The sequence below is a fragment of the Sceloporus undulatus genome, chromosome 3 (genome assembly GCF_019175285.1).
Source record: "Sceloporus undulatus isolate JIND9_A2432 ecotype Alabama chromosome 3, SceUnd_v1.1, whole genome shotgun sequence".
Taxonomy (NCBI): domain Eukaryota; kingdom Metazoa; phylum Chordata; class Lepidosauria; order Squamata; family Phrynosomatidae; genus Sceloporus; species Sceloporus undulatus.
The window spans coordinates 86475583-86488818 of NC_056524.1; the positions used below are offsets into that span (position 1 = coordinate 86475583).

General features: G+C 42.1%; 1 protein-coding gene across 2 annotated transcripts in view; it reads left to right on the forward strand.

The window, feature by feature from the left end:
• The window catches only part of ADGRG2 (adhesion G protein-coupled receptor G2), a 97704-nt gene that overhangs the window by 17823 nt on the left and 66645 nt on the right, over window positions 1-13236 (forward strand). Inside the window, exon 1 of one of the 2 annotated variants that reach the window (XM_042460775.1) lies at window positions 7490-7519. The exons of the other annotated variant lie outside the window; for it this stretch is intronic. The gene's annotated coding sequence lies outside the window, so the exon portion shown is untranslated. Of the gene's footprint in view, window positions 1-7489; window positions 7520-13236 lie in introns of those variants that run through there. 2 annotated transcript variants of the gene reach the window in all.

A 13236-nucleotide genomic window follows, 5' to 3' on the forward strand; every position in this document is an offset into this window, starting at 1 on the left:
TGCATTTTTATATGTCATACTGTACAAGAATCCTTATGGAGATTAGAAAATAACTAGCAATTCACACTGTGCGGGGTTGTTGGTTTTTTAAATCACAGTACAAGAGGGTTAAATGCCTGTGAAGGTGGTGGGACTCAGAGAAAGCCCTCTTCTGCCAATTTTAGCACTCAAACTGGCTTTTATAGGGAGATACAGTCCTTTAGGTAATCTGGTTCCAAGCTGTTCGGGGCATTAAAGGTCAAAATCAGCACCTTGAATTCTGCCCAGAAACGGACTGGTAGCCAGTGCAGCTGTTTCAGCAGGGGAGTGACATGATCCCTGTAGCCAGCTCCAGTCAACAGTTTGGTTGCAACATTTTAGACCCACTGCAGTTTCTGAACAGTTTCCAAGGGCAGCCTCATGTAGAGTGCATTACAATAGACCAAATAGGATATAATCAAGGCATGTGTCTCCTTAGCCAGATGCAACTTCTCAATGAACGAGTCTAGATGGTGCACTAGTTTTAATTGTGCAAATGCACTTCTGGCCACAGCTGACACCTGAGTATCCAGGCTTAAATCCAAATCTGGGAGCACATCCAAGCTGAGATTTCAGGGAGAGTGTAACCCCATCCAACACAAGCTGAATCCCTTTCTCTGATCTGCCTTTTGACAGACCAGGAGCATCTCTGTCTTGTCTGGATTAAGTTTCAGATTGTTCACACTCATCCAATCCAGAAAAGACAGCGGACATTGGTTTAAAGGCAGCTTCTTTGGGAACAGATGGAAAAGACAGATAAATTGGGTGTCATCTGCATGCTGGTGACACCACACCCCAATACTCCAGATTACCTCTCCCAGCAGTTTCATGTAGAGTTTGAACAGCATGAGGGACAAACCTGGGCTCAGTGGCCAGTGTATTGAACAGGCATCCTCCAGTACAATCTTCTAGGTTGACCCCTCCAAGAAAGACACTGTAAGACAGTGCCTCCAATCCCCATCCCAGAGATGTGACCCAGAGGAATGTCGTGGTTACTTAAAGCCACTGAGAGGTCCAGCAGAACCAACAGGGACAACCTCTCCCTGTCCAGTACGCTGGAACTGGGAAGCCACCACACGCTCCAGTACCTTGTCCAAAAAGGGCATATTTGAGACTAGCCAATAGTTCTCCAAACTGATGGAATCTAGAGATGATATTTTTTTTCAGTAGTGGCCTCACCACAACTTCTTTTAGACAAGCTGGGAGCCTGCCTAGCTATAATGAGGCATTCACTACTTCTCTTACCCAATTGGCCAGTTCTCCTCTAGCTGCTTTCAACAGCCAAGATGGGCATGGGTCCAGTATGCACATGGTAGCTCTCATCTCTCCAAGGATTCTGTCCATGTCCTCAGGATGCACACATTGAAACACAGCCAGTAACATGGGTCACCAGGCCTGTATCAGCTATAGCATACAAGTCAGAGTGGATCCAAGCGATTTTATCCGCAAAGTGTTATACAAACTCTTTGCAATGGGCTACTGAGTGGTTTGTATACTCCTCTTGCAGGACAGAATGTAAAAGGCCCCTGCCCACTCAAAATGGCACCACTGGGTGACACTGAAATGGTGACAGTGCAATGGTTGCAGTGAAGAAGGATTTCTTTGCTGCCACCACTGCCACAGCATAGACTTTCCAATGAGCTCTAGCCCGTGTTTGGTCAGACTCACTCTGTGTCTTTAATCATTGTCACTGTAGTCTCTGTCCCACTAGTTTTATCAGCATTAGCTCCTTGGTATAAAAGGTGCTTGCTTGGTTCCATTCCGTGGGTGGAGATACTTAGGAGATTGCTCTGGCCATGTCTCTATTACAGAGATCAGCCAAGGCTTCAACAGGATCACCTGCCAAAGCAACATGAAACTCCCCAAGAATTATCAGGAATCTTTCTACACCGATAAACCTCCTTGGGCAGACCATCTTAATCTCCCCCCCCCCCCCCCCCCCCCCGCAGAGGCTTTGAGTTTCAGTGAGTCTAAATTCCATTAGATATTGATCTATCCACAACTAGAGAACTACTGAAATTTCCTCCACACCCAGATCATCAACATGCTGACCTGCACAGAAAACGAGGTCCTGAGTGTGTCCCACAGCATGGGAAGCACCAGATTTTTGTTTGAAACTGTGATGGTAATACACATTGATTTACTTGATAATGAAATACACAGGGAGTGCTACCTTGTTTTCATGCCAAATTGCCTACCCACATAGATTATTGTTCCTGTACTTCCATTTCCAGTATTTGGTAGTGTGCTGGTTAATTCCATGGCAGCAAAGCATGGGTGGGATGATGGTATGGCCTGTCTACCTTTGGCAATTTGCTTACCACACTATTGCTTTTCAGTGTAATAATAAACTGTGGTTAATGTCAAAGAGGAAGTTTGTGGCTGCACCGGAGGTAGAAAGATGAATTCACTATGTAGACCCGGAATTGCTGGGGTTTCATCTTAGTGCTTTTTGGATTGCTTGAAGCCCTCTGCAAACCTGCATGCTGCATTAGCTTATAAGAGCTTATTTTCACACTTGTCATGCAACAGTAAATGACTATTGTGGTCATTTATTGATCTATTCCTCTTCATCTACCCCAACACAATAGATGATAAGGCTGCAAGTGGAAAGTTTGAAGAGGTTAATTTATCAAGCAGTTTAGTATTACTGCCAAGTCTTGAGCAGCCTCATTCATCAAATGCCTTGAAATTTAAGTTGAACAAAGAGATCTTAGGATGCATCTACACTGTAGAAATAATACATTTTGACACCACTTTAAATGCTGTAGCTCCATCCTAAGGAATCCTGGCATTTGTAGTTTTACAAGGGTCTTTAGCGTGTCCAAAGGAGGGTGACTAAAATGGTGAAGGGTCTGGAATTTTTAGGATCACCAGGAATATACTGTAGAAATTTGAACTGGCCAGCCTTACTTCTTTGTCCTTGATGGTTTACTCCAAAGTATCCCATGGAGCTTGTTTGATCATTACTGCTTTGCATTTCATCTGGGAAAATCAAAGAAATTAGAGTTAGGGAATACAATAGAATTCTGTCCCCTCACTTAAAAACAAAACAAAACATAAAACTTTTATATAATTTTTCCATCTTTGTAACTTATTCTTAAAAAGACTTCACCTGCAGTTCACCCAGCTCTCCCAGAACAAATCTTAAAAGAGATTAGGAAATGTATACATGTATGCACAGACACAAACACAGGTTGCTATGGTTTCTTTAACTTACTTGTAAACCACAGAACACACATGTGTGACAGCTCTGCCAGGAGGCTAACCTTTCTTTCAGGAATTAGGAGGGCATACAAATGATTTAAAACGCAAATCCTATATATACATACCCAAGAGAAAGTTTCATTGTGTTCAAAAGGGATTTCTCTCAGGTGCATAGGACTATAGCATCCAGAAAAATAACAAAGCTTTAATAGTAGAATGGATAATAATAATAGGCCAGGCTGGGTAAGAAAGCAAAGAGGCACAGTGAACAAGAAAACTGTATCAAACTCCTCTTAAAGACAAGTTACATAGACTCACACAGGGTTCAGTTATTCTTATATATGATGAGTTTTCAGCTGTATTTCATACCAACTAGTACTTTTTACTTAAAGATTATTCATTCTCAGATTCAAGAGAAATTTTTTAAAATGCTTTGAATGAATGTGGACTGCAATATAATATAATTGATTGATTGTTGTTGTTTTGTGCCTTGCAGTCATTTCCTACTTATAGAGACCCTAAGGCAAACCTATCATATGGTTTTCTGGGGTTGAAAGCCACCCACGGTCATCTAGTGAGTTTCCATGGCCAAAATGGGGAACTGAATCCTGGTCTCCGAAGTAATCAAACCACTCAAACCACTACATCACACTCACTCTCATAATATACATATAATTATATAAGCATTATAAATATATGTGCACACAACAACAACAACAACAATCAATTACATTTTATAATATGTAATCAGAATTTCAAATAGTATAAATAATAGACCTTAAATTAATGATGTGGATTGATTTAATAGATGTTGTACTTTAACATACCGTGCATATCGTTGCATACAGCACTGGCAGATCCCTGTCGAAGTCATTTGTCAGAGTCTTCCAGTAGCTTGGAAGCTATAGCTCTCACAATACTGTTTCCATTTTGTTCATTCTGAGGCTAAAAAGAGATCTATTTAATAACTGAAATTATCCCATAGCCTGCCTTTAAATATACAGTGGGCCCTTGGTATCTGCTGGGGTTTAGTTCCAGGAGCCCCTGTGGGTACCAACATCTGTGGATACTCAAGTCCCATTATATACAATGGCATAGTAAAATGGTGTCCCTTTGCTTTTTGAAATGTATATATTTTTAAAATATTTTTCAGGCCATGGATGGTTGACCCTGTAGATATAGAATCCGTGGATATGCTTATCTATCAGGATAAGCAACACAAAAGCACAGGTTAATTTCCAAAAGGCATACTACTTTATTGCATTTCATCCAGTCTACTAGCATCCTTCAGATAGATAAACTGGGTGCATAATCCAGAATGTAATGGAAGGAACACTTTTTTTGGGGGGGGGGGGGACTGTATCTTCCTCGCCCCAGCATAGAAAGAAGCTCTCAAATTTTGATGCACGGAAAGCAATAAGAAACTCAACCTGCTCAAACATTTTATTTAAGCATTTAATGAGTAAGCATGGGATGACTTTTTTATATATATATGGGCTATTTGTTATATGGGGTGGGTATCATGGTTTTTATTGTGGTTTTAATGTTGGTAATTTTATATTGTTTTTATGTGATATTTTGTTTTATTGTAATAAATTTTTAAAGTGGGGTTTTTTTGGGTCCTTGGGTCCCTTTCTTGGGAGCAGCATAGAAATCAAATAAAAATGGTGCTATTGGCTTCCATGTCAGTGAGGCAGTGAATCTGCTTCAGGGCCACATTTTGTTGAGAAACTTAAAAGGAGCTATAGGTTCAGCAGCTTGGACAGCTCCTTGAGCTAAAACAAGAACAGATTCACTGGCCCCATGGAAGCCCCTGGTTGCCGCTTAAGAGTGGATCCAAGGGGAAATAAACCCAGGACGATATCACATGACTGAAATTGGAAGTATAAGCCAGTGTCATCCTGAATGGAATCATGCGTATTCATGTTATTGCACGAAAGGTTACCACATGTGACCTCTGGCAGTCCGAACGCACTCCGAACACAATCACATGTCAATCCACAGTTAAGTAAATTTGGTGAACTAGCAAAGTCACAAACCTTATTCCTAGGCAACTTTGCACTCAGTGTGCTGTTGTCTGGCGTAATGTGCATGTCTCCTTAGGTCCTGGTTTCATCCCCCCCCCCCCAATCTGGGAGGGGGGTTTTCCCATGAAACCACATTGCAATTCCGCTTCAATTTTGCTTCCGCTTGTCCTTCAGCATTGCTGGGGAGTGGGGGGGAGGGGCTGCTGCCTGCTAATGGACCGGGAGTTATTGGATAACCATTATATTCACGTTTTAACGTGACAAGAGTGAATATATGCTCGTTTTAAAACGAATAGAGCATGTTCTTTCATTCTTCCCGCCCCCCCCCAACCTCTTTTGTAAATTGTGGGGTTCCTTGGTTGCTCCCTCTCACTCACCTAAATATGCTATGCTCCAGTCATCTGGAGTCTCACTGAGCATGCACAAGGGTGCCAATTCGCAATTAAGAATCTGCCGATGTGATGGCTTACTTTGCACGGAATCTGGGTCGCGTTCGGGGAGGCCATTACAGCGAATTTAAGGTGTGATAAGTAATCACGTAATTGCATGAATTTTCGAATTGAGAGCCTCCCGTCCCATCTGATAAACTCCAAAAAGGGAAGATGTCTCCTTGGAAGTGACAGAACTGGGGCTTTCCCTTGCAATAATTACTTCTTAGTGGTTTCCTACACAGAAACATTGGCCTTCCATTCTTGGCAACATTAGCCTTCCATTCCCCTTCCAAAGAAGAGTAGGGAAACTGGGGCCTTCCAGATCTTGTGGTTCCTCTACTACCTAAGAGACAAGGTGACCAGAGGTCCTCACTGCCAAGGAGGACAAGGCACTGCAAATTGTAGGCCCCTTCAAGAAAAATGGAGGACGTGACCGAAACCAATGCTTACAAACGCTCCGATAAATATAAATTCATGCTTCTTAGCCCTGCTCCAGAAGGAGGACGTTTTGGGATTCCTCCTGGACAAATGAAATGTAGGGCATGTCCTGGACCTCTGGCCACCCTGCAACGCAATCATGGGGTTTCACGTTATTGTGTGATAAACTACCACACGCAATTTTGGGCAATGGCAAGCTATTTTTGGGCAATGGGAAGCCAGTTTGAACGCAATTCAGATTCACGTAAATTTGCTGAACTAGCGAATTCATGTAGATGCGTTCTGGCCCCACTTTCTTTTCATTCGAAATTAAGAGAAATTCCTCCCGTGTGATAAAGTCCTTAGCCATGCTCCAAATGGAGGACATTTTGGTATCATTCCAGGACAGATGAAATATAGGACATGTCCTGGACCTCTGGTTGCAAAACTTCGGTGGCTTTCCTAGTCCTCTCTGGGCAGGGTGAGCAGATATCATAACCAACAAAGAGGACAAGTCACTGGAGAATGGAGGACCTGGCCAAATCAAAGCTCCAAACACCCCTATATATGTCAATCCCTGCTTCTTCGCCTTGCTCCAAATGGAGGATGTTTTGGGATCCTTCCTGGACTGAAGGCTGGAGGACAGGTCCTGGGAAAAAGGAGGACCTCTGGCTACCCGGCTCAGGTAGGACGTTATTAATAAATAGAAGCTAAAAAACCCTCCTATGAATCTGAATCCCTGCTTCTTCGCCTTGCTCCAAGTGGAGGGCGTTTTGGGATTCTTCCTGGACAGAAGGCTGAAAAGGAGGCCCTCTGGCCAATCTCCTCAGGCTGCAAAGCCAACATGGCTTTGCTAGTCCTCCCTGGACAGGGGGCCCACAGAGGAGGAGGAGGAGGCACCAGGAAAGGCAGGAGGACCTCCAAGGGGAAAAAAACATGTGGGAGACACTCCACAAGAAGAGCTTGAAACCACTCTCCTCTGAAGGTGAACCCCTGGTGCTTAGCCATGCTAAGACTCCATCTGAAAGGGAGAAGAAGGGGACCCTGTCCCTCCCCCCCCACTCCAGATGCCTTTCTCTTGTGCTTCCCGCCTTTCTGGAGGTTGTTGTGGGGGAACACCCCTTGGCCCCTTCCCCACCTCCGCCCACACATTCCCAGGCCCTGGCAGCAGGGCCTCTCGGTGGGGCTGGCCAGCTTTTCCCTCCTCTCTCCTGCTGCTGCTGCTTCTTCCCGCCTTCCTCCTCCTCCTCCTCCTCCTCTGCCTTGGAGGCAGTGGCATGAGCTGCTCAGCTGCGCCTTCAGCAGGTTCCCCTCAGGAGGAGGAGGAGGAGGAGGGAGACCTTCTTTGGGGTCTCCAAGGAGCAGGAGGAGGAAGGCCAAGGAGGGCTCTCGCTCTCTCTCTCCAGACCCCGGACTCAGGTGAGAGAGGGTTCTTGGGAGGCAGGGAAATGTCTGTTGTGTCTGCTTGGGAGGAGCCATTCCTGCTTATTCCCCTTACAAAGCAACATCACATCAGCCTTAAGAGAGGATGAATGGGAGGGTACAGGATGCGTCCGCACTGGAGGAAGAATAACCCGGTTTGATAGCACTTTAAATGCTCTGGCTCCAAGCTCTGGAATTCTGGGCATGGGAGTCTGTTGTGGGAGCCACAACAGACTTCCATGCCCAGAATTCTAGAACATGGAGCCAGAGCATTTAAAGTGCTATCAAACCGGGTTATTCTTCCTCCAGTGCGGACGCAACCAAAGTGGGGGAAAGCTTCCCTCAGCACTCAGCGTTTTCAAGGGATGAGGAGTGGGTCCAGATTTGTCCAAAGAGGCTTTTGGGAAGCTTCCTTTTCCTCCCTTTTTTCTTTCTTGGAAATCCTGCCTCAGTTTTTCCACCAGTCCCATAGTGATGGAATGAGGAGGGGAGGGAAAATCAAAGAACACAAATGGGAGCCTGGCCGGGAATCAACCTCTTTCTTTTTCTAACAACCCAACAAACCTCCTCCTCCCTCAAAGGCAGGTTAGGGCCAAAACACACTGTGGAAAGAAGCCAGTTTGAGACCACTTTAGCTGCCCTGGCTCAGTGCTAGGGGATCCCGGGGATTGGAGTTGATTGTATCCCTAGAGCTTTCTGGACAGGTCTCAGAATCCCCTAGTATTGAGCCAGGGCAGTCAAAGCAGTCTCCAACTGGATTATTTCTACAATAATCAGTAGGAAAAAGGATCTTGGAGCACCTTTGAGACTAAATGGAAGAGAGAAGTTGGGAGCGTGGTTTTTCTAGTACACCTCTGAGCAAGCCTAGGGAGTTTATCACACTGGGGCTGATTTCGACATTAAAGAGAGATTAAAGCGCATTAAAGCATCCTGCAAATGGCAAGTAATTGCGCAAATGATTATCACATGTAATTGCACAAATAAAGCAATATCGGGAATGCATGGTCGCTGAAATCCCGAAAGCAAAAAGATGCACATTAATGCTTCTTTGTGACCACTTTAATGGTGGGTTTTGTGCGAAGTTGTGTGAAATCATTATGCATAATTACATGATTTTTCCAGGATATTCACGGGATAAACTCCCAATCTCCTTCTCGTGATAAACTTCTATGAAAGCTTATGAATTTTTCTGTTTTAGTTAGTTTCCAAGGTGCAACAAGATCCCTTTGCCGAACAAAATAATGTTTCACAGACTGAGTTGTTTTGGCTCAGAAGCAAAAAGTGGTTCTGCTGTGGGCATGAGATGATCAACAGGTGTAAGGGTTGTTTTTAGTCTATTAAAACAAGCTGGTTTCTTTCACCGCAAAGCACTGGAATTTATAGGCAAGAAATCTCAGGAAATTGAAGTGGATGATGCCCAGTTGGGAGGATTCTGTTGCCGTCTTTTTTTGATGCCAATTTAATTTCATGCCTCATCCCTCTTTGTTCTTGAGAAGTACTGGAAAAGTTTGTGTGATGATTGCTGAAGGTATGGACTTTCCACTCTTCCGGAAATAAAGCCAATGGATTAGTCGATCTAATCTGTGTTACTGATTTTTGAGAACATGCCAGATAAAATTAAAGAAGAATAAACAGAGTAAACTAGATGGTAGCTTTCACCCCCACCACTCAACATTATGCTTCAAAAAGGCTTGGGATGACAGATGCCTTCTTCGCACTATTTAATAAACCTAGGTAAATAAGAAGTGTCTAACTGTTTGAGGGTATCTGTGGAAGCGCTTTTCATTGTGGATTCTAATAGGTCACCTTGTACCCATTAAACATAGTATATGTATGGACAACAATAGATGCCATTAATTTCAGTGGGGCATAATTAAACATATTAAGATTGCAGTCCTAAGCTCTCTTTGCTAGGAAATTAGTCTCATAGAATTAATAAGCAGAACTTATTTCTGTGTGACATACCGAATAAGAGCTTTCTGTTGAAAAAGGACAGTCAAACAAAACAAAAGCCCTTGTTGTGTCCTGTTGATTTCACTTGAAGAGCTGAGAGGAGCTGTCATCTCCACTTGACATGAATGAGCCATGTAATCTAGTAGGTTGTGCATCTGTACGCAAAAATTAGTCCCACATCATTTCAGTAAGCCTGTTCCCAGGTATGTGTGCTTTGCCAGTTCAGGAATCATGTGGCCTTCCAGATGTTGGATTGCAATGTCCAGAATTCTTCCTTTTGGCAAATTGTTAGTTGCCGAAAGTGTCTCTAGAGTTTGTTTGCCTACTAGTGGAAGGAGAGCTGGGAGACTGTCACCCTGAAGATCCTGTCTGATGTTGGAAGCTAATGTTTTAGATGATTTTAATTGGTTTAAATTTTAATGTGATATTTTTAACATTTTGTTTGTTTGTGAGCCACCTTTGGTCCCTTCTGGGAGAAAGGCGGCATTCAAATGAAGTAAATAAATAAAATAAATAAGCAGAATCAGGCCTGGTTAGTTGCTGGACTGGAGACCACCAACAAATACGAGGTGCTGTAGGCTAAATTTCAGGGAAAGGTAATGGCAAATCATCTCTGAGTATTCTTTGTCTAAGAAAGCCCTGTGAAAACCATGGGGTATCCAGAAGTCAACAGATGACTTGAATATATGCACACCCTTGCTCCTTACTAGTGGTTCAGAGCCACCAAGATCAACACATCTTGTGTTGTCATTAGATGGGGCTCTGAGGATGGTTGGACCAAAAGAAGGCCTCCCTTGAAGATCCCTAAGTCCAGATGTGCCTCATGAGGAACAATGCAATCCTTGAAATAATCTAGTACTAAGTTCTATAAGGTTTCTGTGCTTTTTAGTTAGGGCTGAAAATAGGGAGCCACTGAAATTGTCATAACAAGGCAGTTGCTTCATCCTGCCTCTTTAAAAAGTGGTAAAAGTCTACTGAAATCTGAGTGGCTTACATTGCAATTTCCACAGGATGTCTGAGAGGCTACAGTAAAAAGACCCATAATGTTTGTCTTTTAAAACTCTGAAGAAGGCAGCACATTGCCCAATCTCAATACATAAGTAGATAATGAGTAGTACTAAGTAGTAAATAATACAGATAGCATGGGTGGTGAAACAGGTTTTTCAGTATGTTTAAGGATAAGGTGGGAGAGTTTCTCATTTTAATGAAATGCATTGCAACTTCACTTCTTATGAAAGGAGAAGAAATGATTTACTAGCAAAAACAGTGCAAGTGCAACCCACAGAATGAGCACCTTGAAAATTAGATGTTTTAATGCCTAGTAGTTTCGCTGTGAAAGAACTAAATGCTTAACTCTATCTTTAAAATCAATGAAATACCCATGTGCTAAACGTTGACTAAGGACCTAAATATCCCAAAGGTGCCAGATCCTGTCTGATCTTGGAACCTAAGCAGGGTCAGTTCTGGTACTCTCCATTATCCATCATATGTCTGCATTGTGATCTCTAGTGCTTTCTTTCATTCCTGAACCCTGTTTGGACCTCTGGGATTTCTCTCCATGTATGATTGGAGTCTATGTTGCTTGTGTGGGAGATTAGTGTTATGTTTATTGTTATTATTGATTACATTTAAAGCCCTGCATGGGCTGGCCTCTCCTTATTTATCAGAGCTTCTTTCTCCTTACCTTCCCACTCATGCTCTCCGTTCTGGTAGTCAAGGACTGCTGGCCCAGCCAAGGATTTTAATTGCTCTGTCCCAGATCTGCCTCTTTTCACTTGCTGCCCCTCACTCCTGGAACCTCCTTCCCCCATGGACCCAGTTCATCATCTCTTTAACTAGCTTCAAAATGGAGTTAAAGACAATACTGTTCAGGGAAGCATTCCCAGACATTACCTGATTGTCATTCAATGTTATTTTAATTTGTTTTCTGCTATAGTCTATTGTTTGAATGTTAAGATGTTTTAATATGACTTATGTTTAATTATTAGAATGTATGCCATAGGCAGATTTATTTTATCTATTTTATTTGGTTCTATGTACAGTGCTGTGTAAATTTATAGAGCTTTATAAATAAAGCTTAATAATAATAATAATAATAATAATAATAATAATAATAATGGTGATGATGATGATGATGATGATGATGATGATGATGATGATTTCTTACCTGCCACTCCCTATGAATCAAGGGGGAAAATAACAGCAATCATCAGACAAAAAATATCAGTTAACAAGATATTAATATACACTTGTCCCTCCATATTCACTAGGGTTAGGGGCACAAGACCCCTGTGAATATGGAAAAATCGCAAATAACAAAAACACTGTTTTTACCTGAAAGGACACCTCTCTAGGAATCTCTAGGTCATCCAGTGCAACTCTGTGGTCAATGTCCAACATACAATGACCATAGAATGGCACTGGAGTAGCTACAAATACCTAATAGAATATTCTCTCTAGTAATCTCTAGGTCTTTCAGTGCAACTTTTAGTTAAAGTTGACTACAGAGTTGCATCCGTGAATAATCAAATCCGCAAATATCAAAGTCGCAAATATGTAGGGATGACTATACATATCAATTTAAAAGGACAAATAAGATGTACACATTTTAAAACAATCCACATTTAAAATTCATCATTTAAAATTCACAATTTAAAAATCATCTGGCTGTCTGACAATTGCCAATCTAGAGTCCTGCATGACAGTAGTAAACGTCCTCTAGAGGACATGAGCATATGGGGCAGATTATATGAGAGGAGGCAATTCTGTAGGTTGCCTGGACCCAAACCATGTTGTGTTTTAAAGGTAATAAGCAACACTTTTTACCTTGCCTGGAAACCAATTGGCAGCTACTAGGCGACTCTATCATGGAGTTTTCTTGGCAAGATTTGTTCAGAGGAAGCTTCCCCTGAGGCTGAGAATATGTGATTTGCTCAAGGTCACTCAGTGGGTTTCATGGTTGAGTGGAAAATCAAACCTTGGTCTCCAGAATCATAGTCCAGTACTCAAACCACTTTACCGCACTGGCTCAACATACCATGCAGAAATATCAAAGCACAAAAGTGTTGGAACAGTGGATTTGAAAAGAGACTAATTGAGACAAGGTACTATAAAAAGGCTTTATCTATAAATGTTTAAAAGGGGGTAACAAACAATATATGCAACAGAATCATACAAAACCCATATATACAAAAGATACAAAATAAACCATAGTAGTAATGGCAAACATAACAATAACAAATAGCAAATAATACAAACTATATAACATAAGCAAAAAACGCAAGAATAATGCAACAGAATAGAATGAGCACAAGAGAAAGGCTCACCACAAAGCTAGCCTTATTAAGGCTCAAAAGTTGATTAGAGCTATGCATATACAGCTGTAGGTCATCTGTGTTCTCAGTAGCTCTCCATTAACCCTGTAATGGTTATTAACCCTATAATGGCTCAAGTGTATAGCTTGTTACTATTCCAACAAAATGTCAGGGTGCAAGCAAGCAAGATTTCATCACTAATTCTAGCTTATTAAAAACAGTGCAGTCTATAGAGGTGAGGCCTATGGATAAATGGAAGTACAGTAAATCCCATATAGTTCATGGAAAATACATGTTAGTGGAGAAGATAATAAGTATATTTGCAGCTGAGCATGCTTATTCAGATGCAAGTTTTATTGAATTAGTGGGGTTTGCTTCAGTATAAGTAGTGAGTTACAAAAAAAGAGGATGCATGTTGAACTACACTATCAGAATGCTACTGTAATA